This window comes from Dromiciops gliroides, chromosome 3, assembly GCF_019393635.1.
Source record: "Dromiciops gliroides isolate mDroGli1 chromosome 3, mDroGli1.pri, whole genome shotgun sequence".
In the NCBI taxonomy this organism is placed as follows: Eukaryota; Metazoa; Chordata; class Mammalia; order Microbiotheria; family Microbiotheriidae; genus Dromiciops; species Dromiciops gliroides.
In genome coordinates, this window is record NC_057863.1 from 590853153 (window position 1) to 590873013 (window position 19861).

At 43.0% G+C, this 19861-nt stretch overlaps 1 protein-coding gene across 8 annotated transcripts in view; it reads right to left on the reverse strand.

The window, feature by feature from the left end:
- GRIK3 (glutamate ionotropic receptor kainate type subunit 3) overlaps nucleotides 1-19861 on the reverse strand; it is a 321882-nt gene that overhangs the window by 156345 nt on the left and 145676 nt on the right. The gene's annotated exons all lie outside the window — the stretch shown is intronic.

Below are 19861 nucleotides of genomic sequence, written 5' to 3' on the forward strand. Positions count from 1 at the left end.
ACAGTGGATAAAGCAGGAGGACCTGAGTTCAAATCCAGCTTCATATACTTGACACTTATTAGCTGTGTGACCCTGGGCAAGTCACTTAACCCTCATTGCCCCACAAAAAAGAGGTGTGAGATATACCAGCCTGGCCCTTCCCATCTTACTCTTCTACGTGGTTCAGTTGATAAAACACCGGGCCTGGAGTCAGGAAGACCTGAGTTTAAATCCAGCATCAGTCACTTAACCTCTGTCTACCTCAGTTTCCTCAACTCTGAAATGGGGATGATAATAATAGCATCCACCTCCCAGGGTTGTTATGGGGATCAAGTGAGTGCAGTGTCTGGCACATCGTAAGCACTTTTTAAAAATGCTTGTTACCTACATAGCTACTCTGGCCAGCCTCAAAGAGCCTTTGGTTTCAGATCCCAGTCACAGGGAATTCAGCGCTCAGGTCATGCTATAGTCAGTCCTGTTTCCTCTGGAGCTCCCCCTCACTTTCTGTCCTTGTAATTGCTGAAAGGCTTCCTTCCAAGGCCTCTTGCTGCTCCATTGCAAAGCAACCCTTCCATTACCAGAACCATAACATTGAGCATTAGTCTCTGATAACCATTACTGAAACGTTGGAATTTTTCCTACAAATAGGGCTTGGGAAAGAGAGGGTATGTGTGTGTATGTATATGTGTGTGTGTGTGTGTGTCTTTACTTATAACTTGCTTTAAACCACCAAGTTTATCAGAAATATCTTTGCACCTGGACTACATCTTGGTCGCTTGTTGCTCAATCCAGCTCTACAGCCATTACCACCATCAGGCAGGCCTGATGTTGCACATTAGGAATATGAGACCAAGAACAAAGTGTTAAAGGATTGAGTGAGAGAGCCAACTCCCAGGTCTCTTGATTCTCCATAATGTGGTCCTATACCTTCCACTGAGCTCATTGCCAATCTTGGAGAGGCTGGCCCAGATTCCATTCCATGATTCTCACCAGAATCAAGTTCTTCTTCTCCATTTATCATGGAGCACTTGCTGTGGGGGCACCAGAGCTTTTCATCTTTCTATTCCCCTCACCCAGAATAGTGTTTTCCACCAGGTAGGTGCTTACTAAAAGTGTCAAATTTGAATTTATTGAATGCAATATTCTCAACATTTTGTAGACCCCAGTGCTGGGCCTTTCATAGAAGACATAATTAATAGCTAACATCAATCTATCTCTTTCCTGCCTGCCATATCATCATGAGGTCTGATTTATGGCCATACCCCCCATCTGTCTTCCACTGGAATCTCAGACTTCTTCCCTAGGTCCCCTGATGGGGAGCTTGTGACTTATCTGATGGGTGAGCTTGTGACTTATCTTGTTCGGAATAGGTCTCCATATGACTTCCCAGAGATATTAAATGATCTCTAAGGTCTCTTATAGCTCAAAATTTAGGGTGCCAGTTAAATAAATGGATACAGTTACCACATCTGAACTTGTATACAATATGCTGTCCCCATAGTCTCCATCCTCTCTGCCAAGAAGAGGAAGGTATCTTTCTTTTTTTTCTTTTTTTAAAAATTAATAAAGTATTTTATTTTTTCCTGTTACATGTAAAGATAGTTCTCAACTTTTGTTTATACAAGCTTTACAATTTCAGATTTTTCTCCCTCCCTCTCCCCTCCCTCCCCCCTCCCCTAGACAGCAGGTAATCTGACATAGGTTTTAATCCTATTTCTGTATTAGTCATGTTATAAGAGAAAAAAATCAGAGCAATGATGAAAAACCTCAAAATAGAAAAAAACAACAGCATCAAAAACAAAAGAAATAGTATGGTTCATTCAGCATCTATACTTCACAGTTCTTTTTTTTTTCCTGGATTTGGAGATCCTCTTCCATCACGAGTCCCCTGGAACTCTTCTGTGCCATTGCATTGGTGAGAAGAATATAGTCCATCACAGTAGATCAACACTCAATGTTGATGTTACTGTGTACAATGTTCTTCTAGTTCTGCTCATCTCACTCATCATCAGCCCACACAAGACCCTCCAGGTTTCTCTGAACTCCTCCTGCTCATCGTTTCTTATAGCACAATAGTATTCCATTGTATTCATATACCACAACTTGTCCAGCCATTCCCCAATTGATGGGCACCCCCTCAACTTCCAATTCCTTTCCACCACGTAAAGAGCAGCTATAAATATTTTTGTACATGTGGGTCCCTTTCCCCCTTCCATGATCTCTTTGGGAAAAAGACCCAAAAGTGGTATTGCTGGGTCAAAGGGTATGCACAGCTTTATCGCCCTTTGGGCATAATTACAAATTGCTCTCCAGAATGGTTGGATCACTTCACAGCTCCACCAACAATGGATTAGTGTTCCAATTTTCCCACAGCTTCTCCAACACTTATTATTTTCCTTTTTTATCATTTTAGCCAATCTGGTAGGTGTCAGGTGGTACCTCAGAGTTGTTTTTATTTGCATCTCTCTAATCATTAGATATTTAAAGCATTTTTTCATATGGGAATAGATAGCTTTGGTTTCTTCATCAGAAAACTGCTTTTCATATCCTTTGACCATTTCTCAATTGGGGAATGACTTGGGTTCTTATAAATTTGATTTAGTTCCCTATATATTTTAGATATGAGGCCTTTATCAGAAGTACTGTCCTCAAAAATTGTTTCCCAGCTTTCTGCCTCCCTTCTAATTTTGGATGCATTGCTTCTGTTTATACAAAATTTTTTTAATTTAATGTAATCAAAATCATCCATTTTGCATTTTATAATATACTCTCTCTCTTGTTTGGTCAAAAACTGTTTTCCTTTCCAAAGATCTGATAGGTAGACTATTCCTTTCTCTCCTAATTTACCTATGGTATCACCTCTTATGTCTAAATCGTGTATCCATTTTGACCTTATTTTAGTATAAGGTGTAAGATGTTGGTCAATGCCTAATTTCTGCCATACTATCTTCCAGTTTTCCCAGCAGTTTTTGTCAAATACTGAGTTCCTATCCCAGAAGCTAGAGTCTTTGGGTTTATCGGTATCTTTCTTTATAAATAGGGTATTGCCCTTGGAGACAGGAAGAACCAGCTTTAAATTCTACCCCTAATACTTACTAGTTGTAAGATGCTGGGATTCCTTAGTTTCCCATCTGCAAAATGGGAAATTTGAACTCCACGGCCCATCAATTCTCTTCATGTTCTAAATCCATGGCCCTGTAGTCCTATGCTCTCTAGTTCACTAAGCAACTACATGTGCTGGACAGGATGCTAAGTACTGGTAATACAAAGCAAGAGGCAAAATAGACCCCACCCTCAAGGAAGCTTCCATTCTAAGGGAGGGAGATGGATTCCTCTTCTCTAGGACCAACATTGTTTATTACAACTATGAATGTGAGATCTGGAGAAGAGAGGCAGTCAACAGAGCTTAGAGACTTATGATCTGACGGTGATGGTGATGAAGGAGAGGAAGAAATCAGAGGTGATCCAGAGATCTGGAGCTTGATTGATTACTAGAGATTACAGGGAAGTCAGGAGAAGGAGCCTGCTTGGGTGATATGAGAGTTATGAGCTCTCATTTCTCCCCTCCCTGTGGGACAGCTCTCAATTGACCCCATGGGCTCCCCTTGTGTTGTTTTAATTGATCTGTCGTATGTCAAGTTTTGTCTGTACAACACAGGGACATGCAAGTCAAATATTTCTCTATCGACCTAGGCCAGAGGATCTCTGGCAGCTTGGCTTGCTACCAGAGGCCCAGAAAAGGAGGAGGGGGCAGGGAACGTCATTATGCTGGGGAAGTGGGTGATCAGAAAGAACACCAGAGGAATGATACCTCAATGCTCTTGCCTCCTCCCTCCCCTTGTGGTTAACCGTGAAGCTGACAGAAGGGGAGTGAGGGGGCTGGCCAGGAAAAAGCAGGCCGATAGATCAATGAGACTGTCTGCAAAACAGGTCCCATTACTCTCATCTCAAAGACCAGCCAAGACATCACAAAGTGAGTGTGTGTGTGTGCACACGCTCACTCATGTGCACGCGCACACACACACACACACACACACACACACACACACACACAATTCTGTGAATTTTTTATTTGTTTTCAGAGTGAGGCCTTAGTTGAAGGGTTTAATATCCACCAGCAGAAACCGAGGAAACAGCCAAGGATGGAGGGGAATTTGAGATCTGGAAAAGGACTTAATAACAGCTTTTCTCACTACAGGACTATAAGGTTTATGAAATAAACATATCAGTCCCCCAAGAAAGGTGTGGCAAGTGTCTTTACTATGATGCATCCTAGTATTGAGAAAGGATGGAATCAGGAAACCTGGGTCTGAATTCTGCCTCAGCCACTTGTAAGCCTCACAGAGTGGTGGTCTTAAAGTGCTACAGCAGTGGGCAATTGTCCTCATTTTGCAGAGATCTTCCCTGGGCCCTGAATTCCCCAGCTGTAAAATGATATGTTTGGATTATATGACCTCTACGGTCTTCTTGAGCTTGTTGTCTGGTGCTTCTCTGAGTGCCTAGTAGAGAATCCATGCTTAATAAATGGTTGTTGGTTTATACATCGATTGACTGATTGATACACGTTGTCTCCCCTAATAGAACAAAAGCTTCTTGAAGGTGGGACTATTTCATTTGTCTTTGAACCCTGCCCCCCAGTGACTGGCACATAGTAGAGCTGAAAAAGTGCTTGATTGATTAATTGATTATGACATCAAGTCCAGTTCTTCTTGCAATGTGGCTGCTACTTTTCAGATAGACAGAGTTAAAGCAGAATCTGAGAATTTCAAAATCAGGATGTACTTCAGATGTCATCTGATCCAAGGGCACTAAATATGAGGTCCAAGGGCCTCTAAAGGGGTTATGGATCTTTTTCAGGGTGGGGTCCGTGACTTGGAGGAAGGGAAATTACATCTTTATTTCAATAAGATTGGTTTCCTTTGCATTCCTATGTATTTTATTTTATTCATTTAAACACATTCTTCTGTGTTTAGGTTCACAGATATCACCAGAATGCCTGAGGGGCCCATCACATAAAAAATTGTTAAGAAGCCTCAGTCTAGGGACAGCTAGGTGGAGTAGTGGATAAAGCACCAGTCATGGATTCAGGAGGAACTGAATTCAAATCCAGCCTCAGACACTTGACACGTACTAACTGTGTGATCCTGGACAAGTCACTTAACCCCCATTGCCCTAAAAAAAAGAAAAAGAAGAAGCCTCAGTTTAATCCAAACTGTACTTGAACAGGAATCTCCTCTATGAAAATAACTTACTCAAGAAATGGTCATCTGATTCAGTTAAATTCAATCTAACAAGCAACAATTAATAACAATATCAGACAACTTTAAGACTTTCAAACTATAAGCCGTTTGAACACACGGACCATCCCACTTTTGAATTTGTATCCCCAATGTGTAGCATAGTTCTTGGAACATTGTAGGCATTTACTAAATGTTTATTGATGGGTAGGTATAAAATTATTTAAGCTTCACAATAACCCTAAGAAGTTATATTGTTTTCCTCCTCCTCATTCTACAGATGAAGAAATTGAGACTTGGAGAGATTACATGAATGAAGTAGATGGTTGACAAAATGGATATAGCTTTGGGACTAGAATCAGCAAGACCTGAGTTCAAATTTTGCCTCAGCTACTTACTAGTTGTGTGAACCTGGGCAAGCCACAACCTCTACCTGAGTTTCCTTATCTGTAAAATGTGGATAATACCAGCACCTACTTCCCAAGGTTGTTGTAAAGCTAAGATATAATATTTGTGAAGTGCTTTGCAAACCTCAAAACAATATATAAATCCTAGGTACTATTAAGTGAGCTGCTCATCATTACACAGCTAGTCATTATTAGAGGAAGAATTTTAACCGAGGTAGTCTTGACTCCAGGTTCAATGCTCTTTTCATTAAAACTCATTACCCCAAAGCACTGGACTAGGTGTAGAGCATATAGTTGCAAATAAGAAATATCCCTGCCCTCAAAGAGTTCATACTATAATGGGCTAATAGAAACATGTAAACAAATAAGGATATGCATACTCAATTAAAGAGGAAAGCGAGAGTGCTAACAATTAGAAAGATCCATTTGTCAGTCAATTTGCTTTTATTAAGCATCCACTATGTGCCAAGCACTGCACTAAGTATTTAGGAAACAAAGAAAGGCAAGAAAGTAATAAAGGAAGGAAGAAAGGAGGAAAGGAAAGGAAAGAAGGAAGGAAGGGAAAGAGAAAGGAAGGAAGGGAAGGGAAGAAGGGAAGGAAGGAGAGGAGGGAGGGAAGAAGGGAAGGAGGGAAGAAAGGAAAGAAGGGAGGAAGGAAGAAAGAAATTCCCTTTTCTCAAGGAACTTACAATCTAATTCAAGAGAAAGCATGAAAACAACTATGTACAAACAAGATATATACAAGATAAATTGGAAACAATTTCCAGAAGGGAGGCACTAAGATTAAGACTAGGAAAAGCTTCTTTGCAGAAGATAAGACTTAAACTGAAATTTAAAGGAAGCCAGTGAAGCCAGAAGGTGAAGATGAGAAGGGAGAATATTACAGGTATAATGGGCAGCCTTTGCAAAGGTACAGAGGGGGGACACTGAGGCCCAAGTTTGAAGAATAGCATCTAGACTAGTTGGGCTGGAATCCAGAGAACATAAAAGGGGCAATATTCAATAAGTCTGGAATGAATTCAGATGATAAAGGACTTTAGGCTCTAAAGTTGAGAAGTTTGTATTTTGTCCCAGAAATAATAAACAACCACTGAAGTTTCTTGTGTAGTGTGAGAAAATAATCGGTTTGGGGGCTCCCAGAGACCCCACACACACACACACCTTGAGGGCCTAATTCTAGAGCCTTGCCTGACTTTTTTAAGGTAGGCCCAGAGTCAGTCAATTTGGACCTTGGATTGTAAATAGAGGTTATTGTCTCTATTAAAACCACACCTACCTGAAAGCTTTTCCCCTCAGAGGGTCTGTCCTCTGAGACTCTGACCTCAGCACATACTGCTCATGGACCATCCTCAAGACCAGTAAACCAGTAAAATCTATTGATTTGAATGATGCTAGCCAATTAGCTTGGAGCAGTGTGTAAGGGCCACCTCTCCTCTCCAGACCGTAGGAAGTTTACTCCCTCTTGGCCTTAGGACATGAAAGAAGCATCCACACACCTTGCTCTCTCTCTTTACTAATATTTAATATGCTTTAATAAATGCTTATGCCCAAAACTGATGCTAAAACTTCTCATTTATAAGTAACAATATATTAGAAACCCCAGCTAAGTTCCCTAAAAGTTGGGACAGAGATGGGCACCCCCATATAATTTCAAAAGACACAGTAGGAGTATGCCATAGTCATATGGCATTGAAGACCCCCAGGGAAGGGGATGTCACTGACTGGAGACCATCATTTTACAGATAGGGAAACTGAAGCTTGGAGAGATGAAGCAGCTTGCCCAAGGTTACATATTAAGTTAGGGACAGCAGGAGGTTTAAGCCACATTTTTGGACTCCCAGGTCATTACTCTTTTCTCAACACTGTCCTTTTTTTAAAAAAAATCTCAACATTGTACTGCCAAGCTAATGTGCATTTCCAACGGTTTCCATTGAAAAGAGGAAGGGATCAACTTCTTTCTCACCTCCATGGTCCCCCATATACCATCATAGCCCAGGCTGTATGTCCACATTGAATAAACCTGCCTTCTGCAGCTGCTACTAGGTCACTAGTGAGTACACAGAGAGGCTCATGCCTAGCTAATGGGGCTAAGCTGAGGGGGAGGGGCTATTCTCTGGGCGGCAAATTTATGACAACCAAGAGTAAGAAGCTGGGCTCATTAGCAAACTTCAGAAACAGGGAAGACACACTGTTGAGTTGATGAATAATAATGCTAACACTGGCAGCCTGGCAGCCTGAGCTTCAGGGGCTCAGACAGCAGCAGGTCAAAGCTCAGGGGCATTTCTGAGATCTAGGAAGGAGGAGGATGTAGACCGGGAGAAACCAGGGCGTATGCCATGAATAAAGTAGAGACCACCGCCCCTGCCCCCCCTCCCCCTCCCCCCCCCTCCCCCCTCCCCCTCCCCCTCCCCCTCCCCCCCCTCCCCCCCCTCCCCCTCCCCCTCCCCCTCCCCCTCCCCCCCCCTCCCCCTCCCCCTCCCCCCCCCCTCCCCCTCCCCCTCCCCCCCCCCTCCCCCTCCCCCTCCCCCTCCTCCTTCTCCTCCTCACTGCCCCATCCTCTGGTATTTTAAATACCAATTGCTATGCAGGTTAAATACTTATTCAGCTGCTGCATTTTAGCTTAAAAGCCAGCTAATTGATCTCTAGAGATCCAGAGTGAGCAGTCAAGAAACGGCCTTAATTAGAATCAACTCCTAGTTCTTTTTTCTTATCATTTTTTAAAATAAAGAGAATACAATTGGAATGACAGGGTCCCTGGAATCAAGGAGCAAATATGCATTTTATTTGTAAGGGAGCAGCAAAATTATTTGTGATTCTCTGGTATGGAGTTCCTGCCTGACAATGCAGGCAGACCACTCTGGTGATCACTCTCACAGGTGGGAGCTGTCTAAGGTAGGAACCTTTACAGCCTGATCTCACAAAGGTTGCCTTCTTACAGAGGCAGGTAGCTCAGCAGGTAGATTTCCCCATTCACTCACAAATGGGATTTCTTGCAGGCAGAATGTCTCCGAGGTGGCAGCTCTCCAAAGAAGCTCTTTCACAGGCAGGATCTCAAAATCTACATGCTTAGAGCTCAAAGGGAACTTGGAGATCATCTATTCGTCTTCACCTCCTTTCTTGGACTCTCTTTTCTTCAAAATTTAGCTTAAATATCACCTTCTGCATGAGAACTTTCCTGATGCTCCCAGATACTGGCTTCCCCCCGCCAGATTACCCTACATTTATTTTGTATATATTTATATGTGTACAAATTTCCCCTGATAAAATGTAATCTTGAGGGCAGGGACTATTTAATCTTTCTTTCTTTCATGGGGCAATGAGGGTTAAGTGACTTGCCCAGGGTCACACAGCTAGTAAGTGTCTGAGGCTGGATTTGAACTCAGGTCCTCCTGAATCAAGGGCCGGTGCTTTATCCACTGTGCCACCTAGCTGCCCCCTAGTTTTTGTTTTTCTAACCCCACACCTAGAACAATGCCTGGCACATGGTAGGTACTAAGTAAATGCTTGTTGATTGATAGTCCAATTTATAGAAAGAGATGCCAGTTTAGAGAGAGGTGAATGAGTCACCCAAGGATGCACAATGAGAAAGCACTAAAGCTGAAAAAAAGAGAAATGGATCTCTTGACTGCCTGGCTAGAGAACTTTCTAAACACATGGCACTGCCGTCACAACTCCTGGGTGGGGGATGTAGGAGGATATGGAGAACAAACTCTTAATTTACTGACAGTAGTGAGGTTCCCTCTAGGCTGACTGACCTCAGGAATCTGTCTGTAGCTAAGAAATAGAGCTTCTGAAAAGAATTGGACTCATGATCAGAGTGAGAAAGAAGGGGAGTCAATACTGACAGCTACTGAGGTAATAACGCATAGTGGGAATACTTTTAAATGCAACTTTTTGTAAATATGTATTTTTTAATGAGGGGCAGTCCCGCAAAAGGCATAGAGAACTGGCTTTGGAGATGGGAAGACCGGGATCCAAAGCTCACCTCTGCCATAGGATGATATGTGACCGTGGGGGGAGTTATACAACACCTTAGCGCTCACTGACCGTGCAAGTCGCAGAGTTGGTATGATCTTCATTGGTAAAGGGAGTTTGAAGCTTCCCTAAATTAATAAAATCATGCATCTGGACCAAAGCAGGAAAATATATGCTGCAAAATTCTGCTCTTTGTGGCACTTATGAGTTTATTTTGTGATTACCAGTGTGCTACTGGGAAACTCAAAAGCTATTGTAACACACAGGAGAAATAATGGTTATACAGGGTGTAATGATGTCATGTTGTGGTCCTGCCTGTGATCATGAGTGTGTCTGAACTGTGGGAGACACTCACAAGCTCCTCTGTCCCCTATTTCATCATCGTTCCTTCAATACAGTCCAAGAGCCTCAGAGCTAGAAGTGACTTCAGATGTCATCCTCCAACCTCCCTCCCAGAGAAGCATCTCTATAATAATTTTTCTTGCGAGGCAATTGGGGTTCAGTGACTTGCCCAGGGTCACACAGCTAGTAAGTGTTAAGTGTCTGAGGCTGAATTTGAACTCAGGTCCTCCTGACTCCAGGACCAGTGCTCTATCTAGTGTATCACCTAGCTGCCCCTCTATAACCATTTTTGACAGGGGTGATTCAAGTTATACATCCCATGATAGGGAACTTACTACCACTTGAGACAATCCATTCCTTTGCTGAACAGATCTGATTGTCAAGAACGTATTCTTTCCACCTGCCTCTTTGTAGCTTTTGATATGGTCAGAAAAGCAGTGGATTGATTTGAACATACAGGAACAGGGTTTGGGGCTGAGCTCTGTCCCTTGTACAGAGATCCTCAATAAGTGATTTGGGGCTAGTCACCATACCTCTCTGGGTCTCACATTCTACCACACTGCCACTTGTAATTCCTGGCTAGGAAGCAGCAAGATGGTATGGATATGACACTTTAGATCAGGGTTTCTTAACCTTTTTTGTGTTGTGGTGGGGGGAGAGGAAGAGAAAGCATTTATTAAGTGATCACCATGGGCCAGGCAGTATGCTAAGTACTTTACAAATATTATCTTATTTGAGCTTCACAAAAGCCCTGTGAGGTAGGCAGTATTATTATCCTTATTTTACAGTTGGGAAATTGAGACAAACATCAATAAAGTGACTTGCCTAGGGTCTAGCATCTATACTATATCTAGTAAGTGTCTGAGACTGTGGATGTGAACTCAGGTCTTCCTCACTGTAGGCCTAGCACTCCAACCACTGAGGCTACCTAGCTGCCTCTTTGTCAGTTGGGGGAGGAAGTCTATGGATCCTTTCTCAAAATCATATTTTTTAAATGCATGAGAAATACAAATAGTTACAAAGAAAACCAATTATTTTGAAGTGTGGTTATCAAAATGTATTTTTTAAGTTTGTGGTCCTCAGGCTAAGGACCTCTGTTCAAGCTGCAAGGATAAAAGGAGATATACTTGGAAGTGGAAACAGCTGGCTAGGCTCTTCTGTAAAACAAAAGGGAAACAAGTGATATAGGCTAGAGATTCAGTTTCAGATACAATCTTATTTTTGTGTTCTACTTTGTATATGGAAATGCTCATGGCTTAGGTTGCTTTTAGTATGGGTATTTTGTTTTGGTGCTTGTTAAGTTCAAAATAATAAATTTAAAGAAAAAAAAACAAAGGGGACAGACTGGGTATTCTCTAGTTCAACTCTTTCATGCTCCTATGAATGTTACTGATCTTTCTTTGTTCTATCCTCCAAAGGCAAGGACAGGAAGTCTAGTTGTTCTTCTATACAACCCAAATGACTCATGATTGATTTTCTATATCCATTTTGTTTACTTATCTGGGAGCATGTAATTTCCCCCTGTAGAATATAAGTTCTTTGAGGATAGTGACTGTTTTACTTCTTTCTTTCTGTCTCTAGAACCTAGCACAGGACCTGTAACTTATAAGCACTTAATGATAAATGCTTGTTGAATTGAATGGTTGAATGCCATCCCTTCAAATACCAGAAAAGAGCCGTTGTGCTGGCCGCTAGCCCTCCTCCAGGCTCAGCATTTCAAATTCTTGTAAATGAACTTTCTATGGCATTTGTCAATTTCCTCACCATCTTGGGTACATTAAAGCTTGATAATGATCCTCCTTAAACTTTCCCCCAGAACTCAATACAATGTCCCAGGTAGAGCCTGAGCAACTGTGTGGTCCACATCGCCCTACCTATGAATAGCCTTGTGTTTCTTTTATCTCTTCCCCAAGCAGATTCCTTGCACTTCTTCAAGGTGTCCTGACAGCTGATATGTGGCAGAGTATGGGTAGTTGATGGGACGCACCTGGCCAGTTTATAAATTTCATTGGAGGGAGGGATGAGGTAGAAAATTCATGTCCTCTTGAATGAAGAGCTGTCCCCTTCTTATGAAAAAGGATGTCATTTACAGTGAGCACAAAACTTACAGAGAGACATAGGTGAAAGTGAGAGGGCTAGATAGATTATCCACATGTCTGCCCAGTCTGGTCAGCCAAATCTATCATGTTGAAGCATCAAGTGACATGGATTGTAGTCCTGGACTTTGCCACTAACTCATCGTGTGATCTTGGGGGAAGGGGAAATGGGTGAACTAGATCAGAAATTTTTAACCTGAGGTCCACATCCTTGATCCATGGATAGATTTCAAGAGGTCCATGAACTTGGATGGAATATATATACATATATATATATATATATGTCTATGTATATATATGCATATATACACAGACATATATACATATACAAGCACACACATATATATGTATGTATGTATGTATATATATATATATATATATATATCAATAGCTTTTGGTTTCCTTTGGGATCTTGTGTATTTTATTTTATGCATTTTATGCACTTATAAACATTATTCTGAGAAGGGGTCTAGAGGCTTCACCAGATTGCCAAAGCGGTCCAGGAAACAGCAACAACAACAAACCCCAACAAAAACAAAACCAAAAAAGGTTAACCCTTGGCTTAAATGGTCTGTAATATTCCTTCCTGCTCTGACATTCTGCAAAAGCTCAAGCCTGGAGATATAGAGACCTGGGTTAGAGCCCCAACTATGTAAACAATTGATTGTATGTCCCTAAACCAATTCTTCCCCCTCCTTCCCCCCAGTCTCAGGTTTCCCATAGCAGGCTGGATTAGATGCTTTCTAAAGCCCTTCCCAGCACTGACAATCGAAGTAGGAACTATGGGTCTGATTCTAAAATGTCACAGCTAGATTCCCCTTGTGTTCTCATGTAGCCAGGTTGGGGAGAGGGCACTGGTCCAGTCCTCACAGAAGGAGGTAGCTAAGACAATATTGGGCCCTCTTTAGTGGCCTCTGAAGTCAGAGCATTCTATGCAGCAGAAAGAAACAGCACAGTGAAAAGAGTGATGAACTGAAGAGTCAGAAAACCTGGATTCCAACCCTAGCTTCACTCCTTACTAGACATATGTCCTTGGGTCAATTATTTTCCTCTCTCAGCCTCAGTTTTGTCATAAGTAAGATGGGAATAAGGAGCTACAGGCTTGTTGCGAGGATCAAATGAGATAATACAGCAGAGTGCTGTATAACTTTAAAGTAACATAAATATGAGCTATTCATGTTCCCTGGCCCCCTTTGCTGGAGATTCCTGCCCCTCCCCACCTCCCCACCTCTCTCCCTCTTCTCCGCACTTATTCCCCCCTCCCCCTCCCTGCTTCCTCCCCTGCCTCCCCCATTCACCCAGTCCAGTACAAGGACCTGACTGCTTTGCCTGGTAAATAAGGGAGGGCCGGTGGTTGGTGGTAAGAGAATGCTTCATTTCTCAATGGGACCAATTTGTGAGTTTCCAGCAGAAGCTTAGCCCATCCCTCCCCTGTGCAGCCTCTTTTCTCGCCTTCTCATACACACTCACGCTGTGAGGATTCTGAAGGTGGCAGGCGAGGTGGAAATTATCGCTAACAGGTCCCGCCGCCAGGCCCCTATTGCTACTGGCTGGGAAAGGAGAAGCAAATAGCTTAGCCATCAGAGAGGCCAGAGGAAGAAGGTATATCTGGTTCCTTGCCAAATGGGCAGGGCCAGGAGAGATCCTAGAAATGGAGAAGAGGCCTCTATTTTTATGGACAAGAGGGGGCTCTGTCACCCTCCTCCCCAAGTCCTCACTCCCTTCTCACATACTTCACACAGGATAGTCAGCAGAGAAATGGCAAAGGCCTATGTTAGCCCACCTTGGGTCCATGGCGGGAATCCCAAACTTCCCCCTGCTTTCTTAGCCTTGAGTTGATCCAGCCCAAAACCAGATCCCTTCCCAGATCAAGCCACAGATCAGAATATGTAGGCTCTTCCACACACTAGTAAGGGACTAAATGTACAGGATACATTAAGTTACACATGGGCACTGCCCCCATCCTGGGATCATCCAGGGCACTAGAAACAGCAAATCTAATTTAGCTCTCCCTCCTCTGCTCATCCTATCCCTGTTTCCACTAATGACACTGTGGATTGTCAGAGGTTATAGAGCTCTGAGAGATCATAGGTTCACATACAGAGAACGGGAAGGGACCTCAAAGAACATCTAGTCCAACCCTTTCATTTTACAGATGAAGAAACTGAGGGACACTAGCTAAGTGACTTGTCCAAAGTCATAAAGATAGTAACAGTCAGGATTTGAAACCAGGTCCCATAACTCCACATCCATCTTCTTTCCACTCCACCAAGATGCCTCTCATTTTAGTCATGATCCCCCTTAGTCCTTAAGAGGAAACTGAAACCCATAGAAAGTCACATAGCAAGCCAGTGGCAAAGGTGGGACTTGAACCCAAATCTCTGCCCTCCAGGCAAAGACTATTTCCCTTTTGCCCTATACTGCTCAATAGAGTCCTCCTACATGCTGCCATTACCCCCTCCAAGAAATTGTTCCCAGCAGTGGTTGGGTTCAGTTAAATAGGAGGAAGGCACATAGAGTTAATCCCTAGGGGTTTTGATGAGGCCATTGGACCATGGCATCAAGCTAACTGTGTGTGTGTGTGTGTGTGTGTGTGTGTGTGTGTGTGTGTGTGTATGGAGAGGAGAGATGAGGGAAGTAGAAGATATTGTTTCTCCTCTAAGGACGTCCCAAGCTTTGCTACCTCTGAATCCTTGGGGAAATGATTGAATTTAAACTTTAATTATTGATCAAAGTGGAAGGCATCTTGGAGGCCATTTAGCCCAAACCCATATTTTATAGCTGAGTCCCATTCTTTACCTCTCAGGTTCAGTTTCTTCAAGAAAAAGTGTAGATTAGATGATCTCTATAGTTTCTTTCAGCTCTAAACATAATTATACTCTGAGGAGATACAGCATCAAAACAATAATAATCCTCAAAATTCACTTTAATCTTCAATAGTACAAGTATTTCCCTCTTCATTACTCTTATTTGATCTGCTTGGCAAGCTTATGAGGGATGCAAAGTAGTGATTATTATTCCCATTTTACAGAAATGGGAAAGTAAGATACAGGGTAGCTAAGAGCCATAGTCACACAGCTGGTAAATGCTGGAGCTAGATTATAACCCAGACTCCTCTCACTCCCTTTCCTTTGAACTGATGAGGGAAGTGACTTAAGAACAATTTCAAAGCCATACTTTCTAAAACATGTACTGATAGGCACCCACCCCTAAAAGAGGTCAATCATAAAAATAAAGCTATACCTTCGGAATACACCAATATACTTCTTGTTTTTGTTTTTGTTTTGTGGGGCAATGGGGGTTAAGTGACTTGCCCAGGGTCACACAGCTACTAAGTGTCAAGTGTCTGAGGCCAGATTTGAACTCAGGTCCTCCTGAATCCAGGGCTGGTGCTTTATCCACCATGCCACCTAGCTGCCCCTACCAATATACTTCTAACAGCCCTTTTTGTGGTAGCAAAGAACTGGAAGTAAAGACCTATTCGTCAGTGAATGGATAAATAAATCATTACATATGGATGCAATGGAATATTGCTGGGCTGTAAGAAATAAGGAATATGATGAACACAAAGAAGCATGGGAAAGTTTTTCTGAACAGATGGAAAAAGAAGCAAGCAAAATCAGGAAAATATGCACAATGACAATAACACTGTAAACAGAAAGAACAACAACGATAAAAAAGAAACTAAACATTGTGAAATTACAATGATCAAGAAGTTTGACCAGGGAGAAGAGTTGAGAAAATACGCCTCTATCTCTTTCTAAAAGTGGGAAACTTTGGGTATGGTACATTGCACACACTGGATGACTCAGTTAATGGGTTGGTTAATTATGCTGAGCTGATTTCTTTCTCTTTTTTATTCTTTGATACAAGGAACAGTTTACTGTGTAGGGTGAGGGAAGGAGATATAATCAGAAATAAAGGTGATATAAAATAAATTATATCTATCTTATTTTATTTTTGCAGGGCAATGAGGGTTAAGCGACTTGCCCAGGGTCACACAGCTGGTAAGTGTCAAGTGTCTGAGGCCAGATTTGAACCCAGGTCCTCCTGAATCTAGGGCTGGTCCTTTATCCATTGTACCACCTAGCTGCTGATTCCTACTCTATTTGAAATCCTAGGATTGGCTCCATCCTATGGGAGGCCACAGGCTTATTCAGCACAGAATCACAGATTTGGGATGAGGAGAAACCTTAGAGACTGTTTATACCAACCTCCTCATTTTATAGATGAGGGAAAATGAACCAGAACTTAAATGACTTGCCCAAGGTCACACAAAAAGTGACAGGTCTGATTTCAAATCCAATGATTATTTATATGATCATGGATCTGAATCTGGAAGGGACCCCAGGGGGTCATCTAGGACAATCTCGTTTTATAGAGAGCTAACATCCTCTGTAAATTTTACAGAGAGGGCCCAGAAAGATTAAGTGACCTTTCTTGCCCAAGTTTCCATAGTGAGTGAGTGGCAGGGCCAAGATTTGAATTCAGGTCCTGTGAATCCAATTTCAGCACACTTTCTTCTGTTCCTTTTGCCCCCCTGTCCACTGCATCCTACCGGGTGGGTTTTTCTAGAACCCAGAACTAGCTGGAAAAATGTTGATCAAAGGAAAGGGCCAGGGGTTTGGTTGGGGCTGGGCTTGGGAGTCCATTGGCTAGGAGGAGCTGTCAGGCATGTTCAGACCCCTGCTGTGGAGTCCCCATTAAACATGCAGCTTCTCATCCCATTCCCAGTGTGAGGGCGCCCAAGCACAGGAGGCCCCATTCCTCTCCAACAGGTAAGCTGTTCAACAGATGAGCAGCCTTGTGGCAAAGAAATGCATTATTAATGTTTTTGGTTAAATTAACTGATTAAAACCACCCCAGGTAAAAATGTACGTATCAGCTCTTTGCCGACAGCAAATGAGGAATTAATGGAATAAGCCTGCGTCGCTTTAATGAAACACAGATAGGGGCTGCCTGAGAAGGTACGTTCTCTACAGTGGGAGCCTCTGATTAGTGATGTTGGGTCCATCTGCTAAAGGGGCGTCTGCTGATTGCAGCCTGGGGAGAGATATGGGACAGGAGAAGTTTCCAAGTTTCTTCTAGGACCTAGGTGACCTTGACAGTCCTGAGCTGAGGCCTGTTGTAGCAATCGTAACCTTTCCATGCTGCTAGGCCCTGCTCAGTTAATAGTTAATAAACATTTATTAAGCACATAACATGTGCCAGGCACTGTGCTAAGTGCTGGGGGTACAAGCCTTTGTTCTCAAAGAGCTCACAATAATGGGGGATACCATGCAATCAATTATGTATAAAAAGATAAAGAAGAAATTGGAGATAATCAACAGGAACATTAAGGAAGTTTAGGAAAGGCTTCTTGTAAAAGGTGTGATTTTAGCTGGGACTTGAAGGAAGTCTAGAGGTGGAGATGAGGAAAGAGCATGGAGAACAGCCAAAGAAAAAGCCCAGAGTTAGAAGATGGGAGTGTCTTGTGTGAGGAAAGAGTAATAGGCTAGGGTCACTGAACAGTAGAGGATGTCATGGGGGTGGGGAGGAGTGTAAGGTATAAGAAGACTAGAAAGGTAATAAGAGGCAAAGTAATGAATGCCAAAGGATTGTATACTTGATCCTTGAGGTGTTAGAGAGCCATTGGAGTTTATTGGGTAATATGGTCAGAACTTGAGAAGATTGCTTTGATAGCTGGGTAGAAGAGAGACAAGAGTGGGGGGACTCGAGGCAGGGAGAATAACTAGGACATTATTATGACAGTCCAGGTGTGAAGTGATAAGAACTTGCATCTGGGTATTGCCAGTGTTAGAAGAGAGAAAGGGGAATCTAGGAAAGATATTGCGAAAGTAGAATCAATAGAACTTGGCAACAGAACGTATATGGGAAGTGAGAGTGAGGGGAGAGTAGAGGATGACAGCTAAGTGTTTTTTGGTGGGGCAATGAGGGTTAAGTGATTTGCCCAGGGTCACACAGCTAGTAAGTATCAAGTGTCTGAGGCTGGATTTGAACTCAGGTCCTCCTGAATCCAGAGCCGTTACTTTATCCACTGTGCCACCTAGGTGTCCCTGACAGCTAGGTTTTAAGTCTGCATGACTGGGAGCATGATGATGGTGCTCTCAACAATAATAGGGAAGCTAGAGAGGGGGATTAGGGTTTTTTGGGGAAAGATAATGAGTTCCATTAGATACATATTGATTTTAAGATGTCTAGGGCACATCCAATTTGAGGTGTATAATAGGCCATTGCAGATACAAGGTTGGAGGTCAGCAGAAAAGTTAGGGCTGGATAAAAGATTTGAGGATTATTGGCATAGAAATGATAATAGAGATGATGAGATCACTAAGAGAAATAGTACTGGGAGAGAAGAGAAGAGGGCCCCAGAAAGAGCTCTGTGGGACAACCACAGTTAGTGGGCATGACCTGGATGAAGAACCAGCAAGAGAGGCTGAGGAGTGGTCAGGTCAGTGGTAGGAGGAGAGGTAGGAGAGAACTGGGTCTTTATGATTTAGAAGAGGAGATCTGGGCTGAATGGGGAGGGACACAGACACAGTGCCTGCCTTCAGAGAGCTCCTACAGTATCTTCCCTCTGAGGTTGCCTTCCATCTACTCTTTTTAACTCTTGTATGTAAAGTTGTTTCCCCCATTAGAATGTGAGTGAATTCCTTTAAATCATGAACTGTGTTTACCCTAATGCCTAGCAAAGAGCCTCAAAGATAGTAAGCACTCAATAAATACATGTTGACTGACAGATACTCTGACAAAGGACAAATGCATGGATAATAAAATGGAAACACTGAAGCAGGGTGTTGTGGATTGGGAGTTGGGATATCTGGTTTCCAGTCCTACCTCTGCCACCGACTTGCTATGTGACTTGAGGAAGCCCCTTCCCTCATCTGGTTTTCACTTTCCTCATCTGTCAAATGAAAAGGTTGAACTGAAAGATGTCTGAAAATTCTTAGATACTGAGGTACTTACATCACATCTAGGTCCAATATACTTTGGGGCTGGCAGTGAAGATGAATACCTGATTGGGATGGAAGTCAGGAAGCACTTCTCTTATCAATCTGGGATGGCTTCTTGGAGTAGACTAAGTAATCATGGCATACTGTTGCACTTCTCACAATATGGGATGAGGTAGGGAGGAGGGGAAAGGGGAATGAATCATCCAAATAATCATGTAACTAAGCCTGGGCTTCCTTTGGGTTTGAAAACCTTGATCAAACCACAGCTCCACAAGCTAACTCATCAACTCCTCTCCCCTTCTCCCTCCCCTTCTCCTCCTTTCTTCTTCCCTCTCTTTCCCTCCTGTGCTGGCCATTCTTCCTGTGCTGAAAAGTCTTTTTAACCATCACTGAAATAAATGTTTGGACCTCAAAGTGAGTATCTACTTATGTACTGCAGAATTGTTTCCATTTCTCTCCCAGCTTCCCTGTGGGGAAGGGGGAGGGAGAAATGAAAGGAGAGACAGAGCTCCCCGTTGCCCAGTCCTTGTTGCTTGCCCATCACTCACATTGCAGGCCCAGGGGCCCCTTGTTTGCCTCTGGGTGGGCACATGAGGATGGAGAAGGGAGGAATAGAAAGGCACAAGCCCAGAGCTTTCTAATGACTTCTCAGCAAGGCAGTGGGTGGGGAGTTACCAGGTCAGTGCTGATATCATTAGCTGTTTACCCTGCAAAAGTTCACACTTCTGGAGGCCCTGTTCTATCTGTCGGAAACACACTATACAGAGAGCTCACAGCCCTGCCAACTATGCTCCCCAGACATGGGAAAAGCAAATATTTAGTGCGCGTGCATGCGCGTGTGCACGCACGTGCGCGCACACACACACACACAC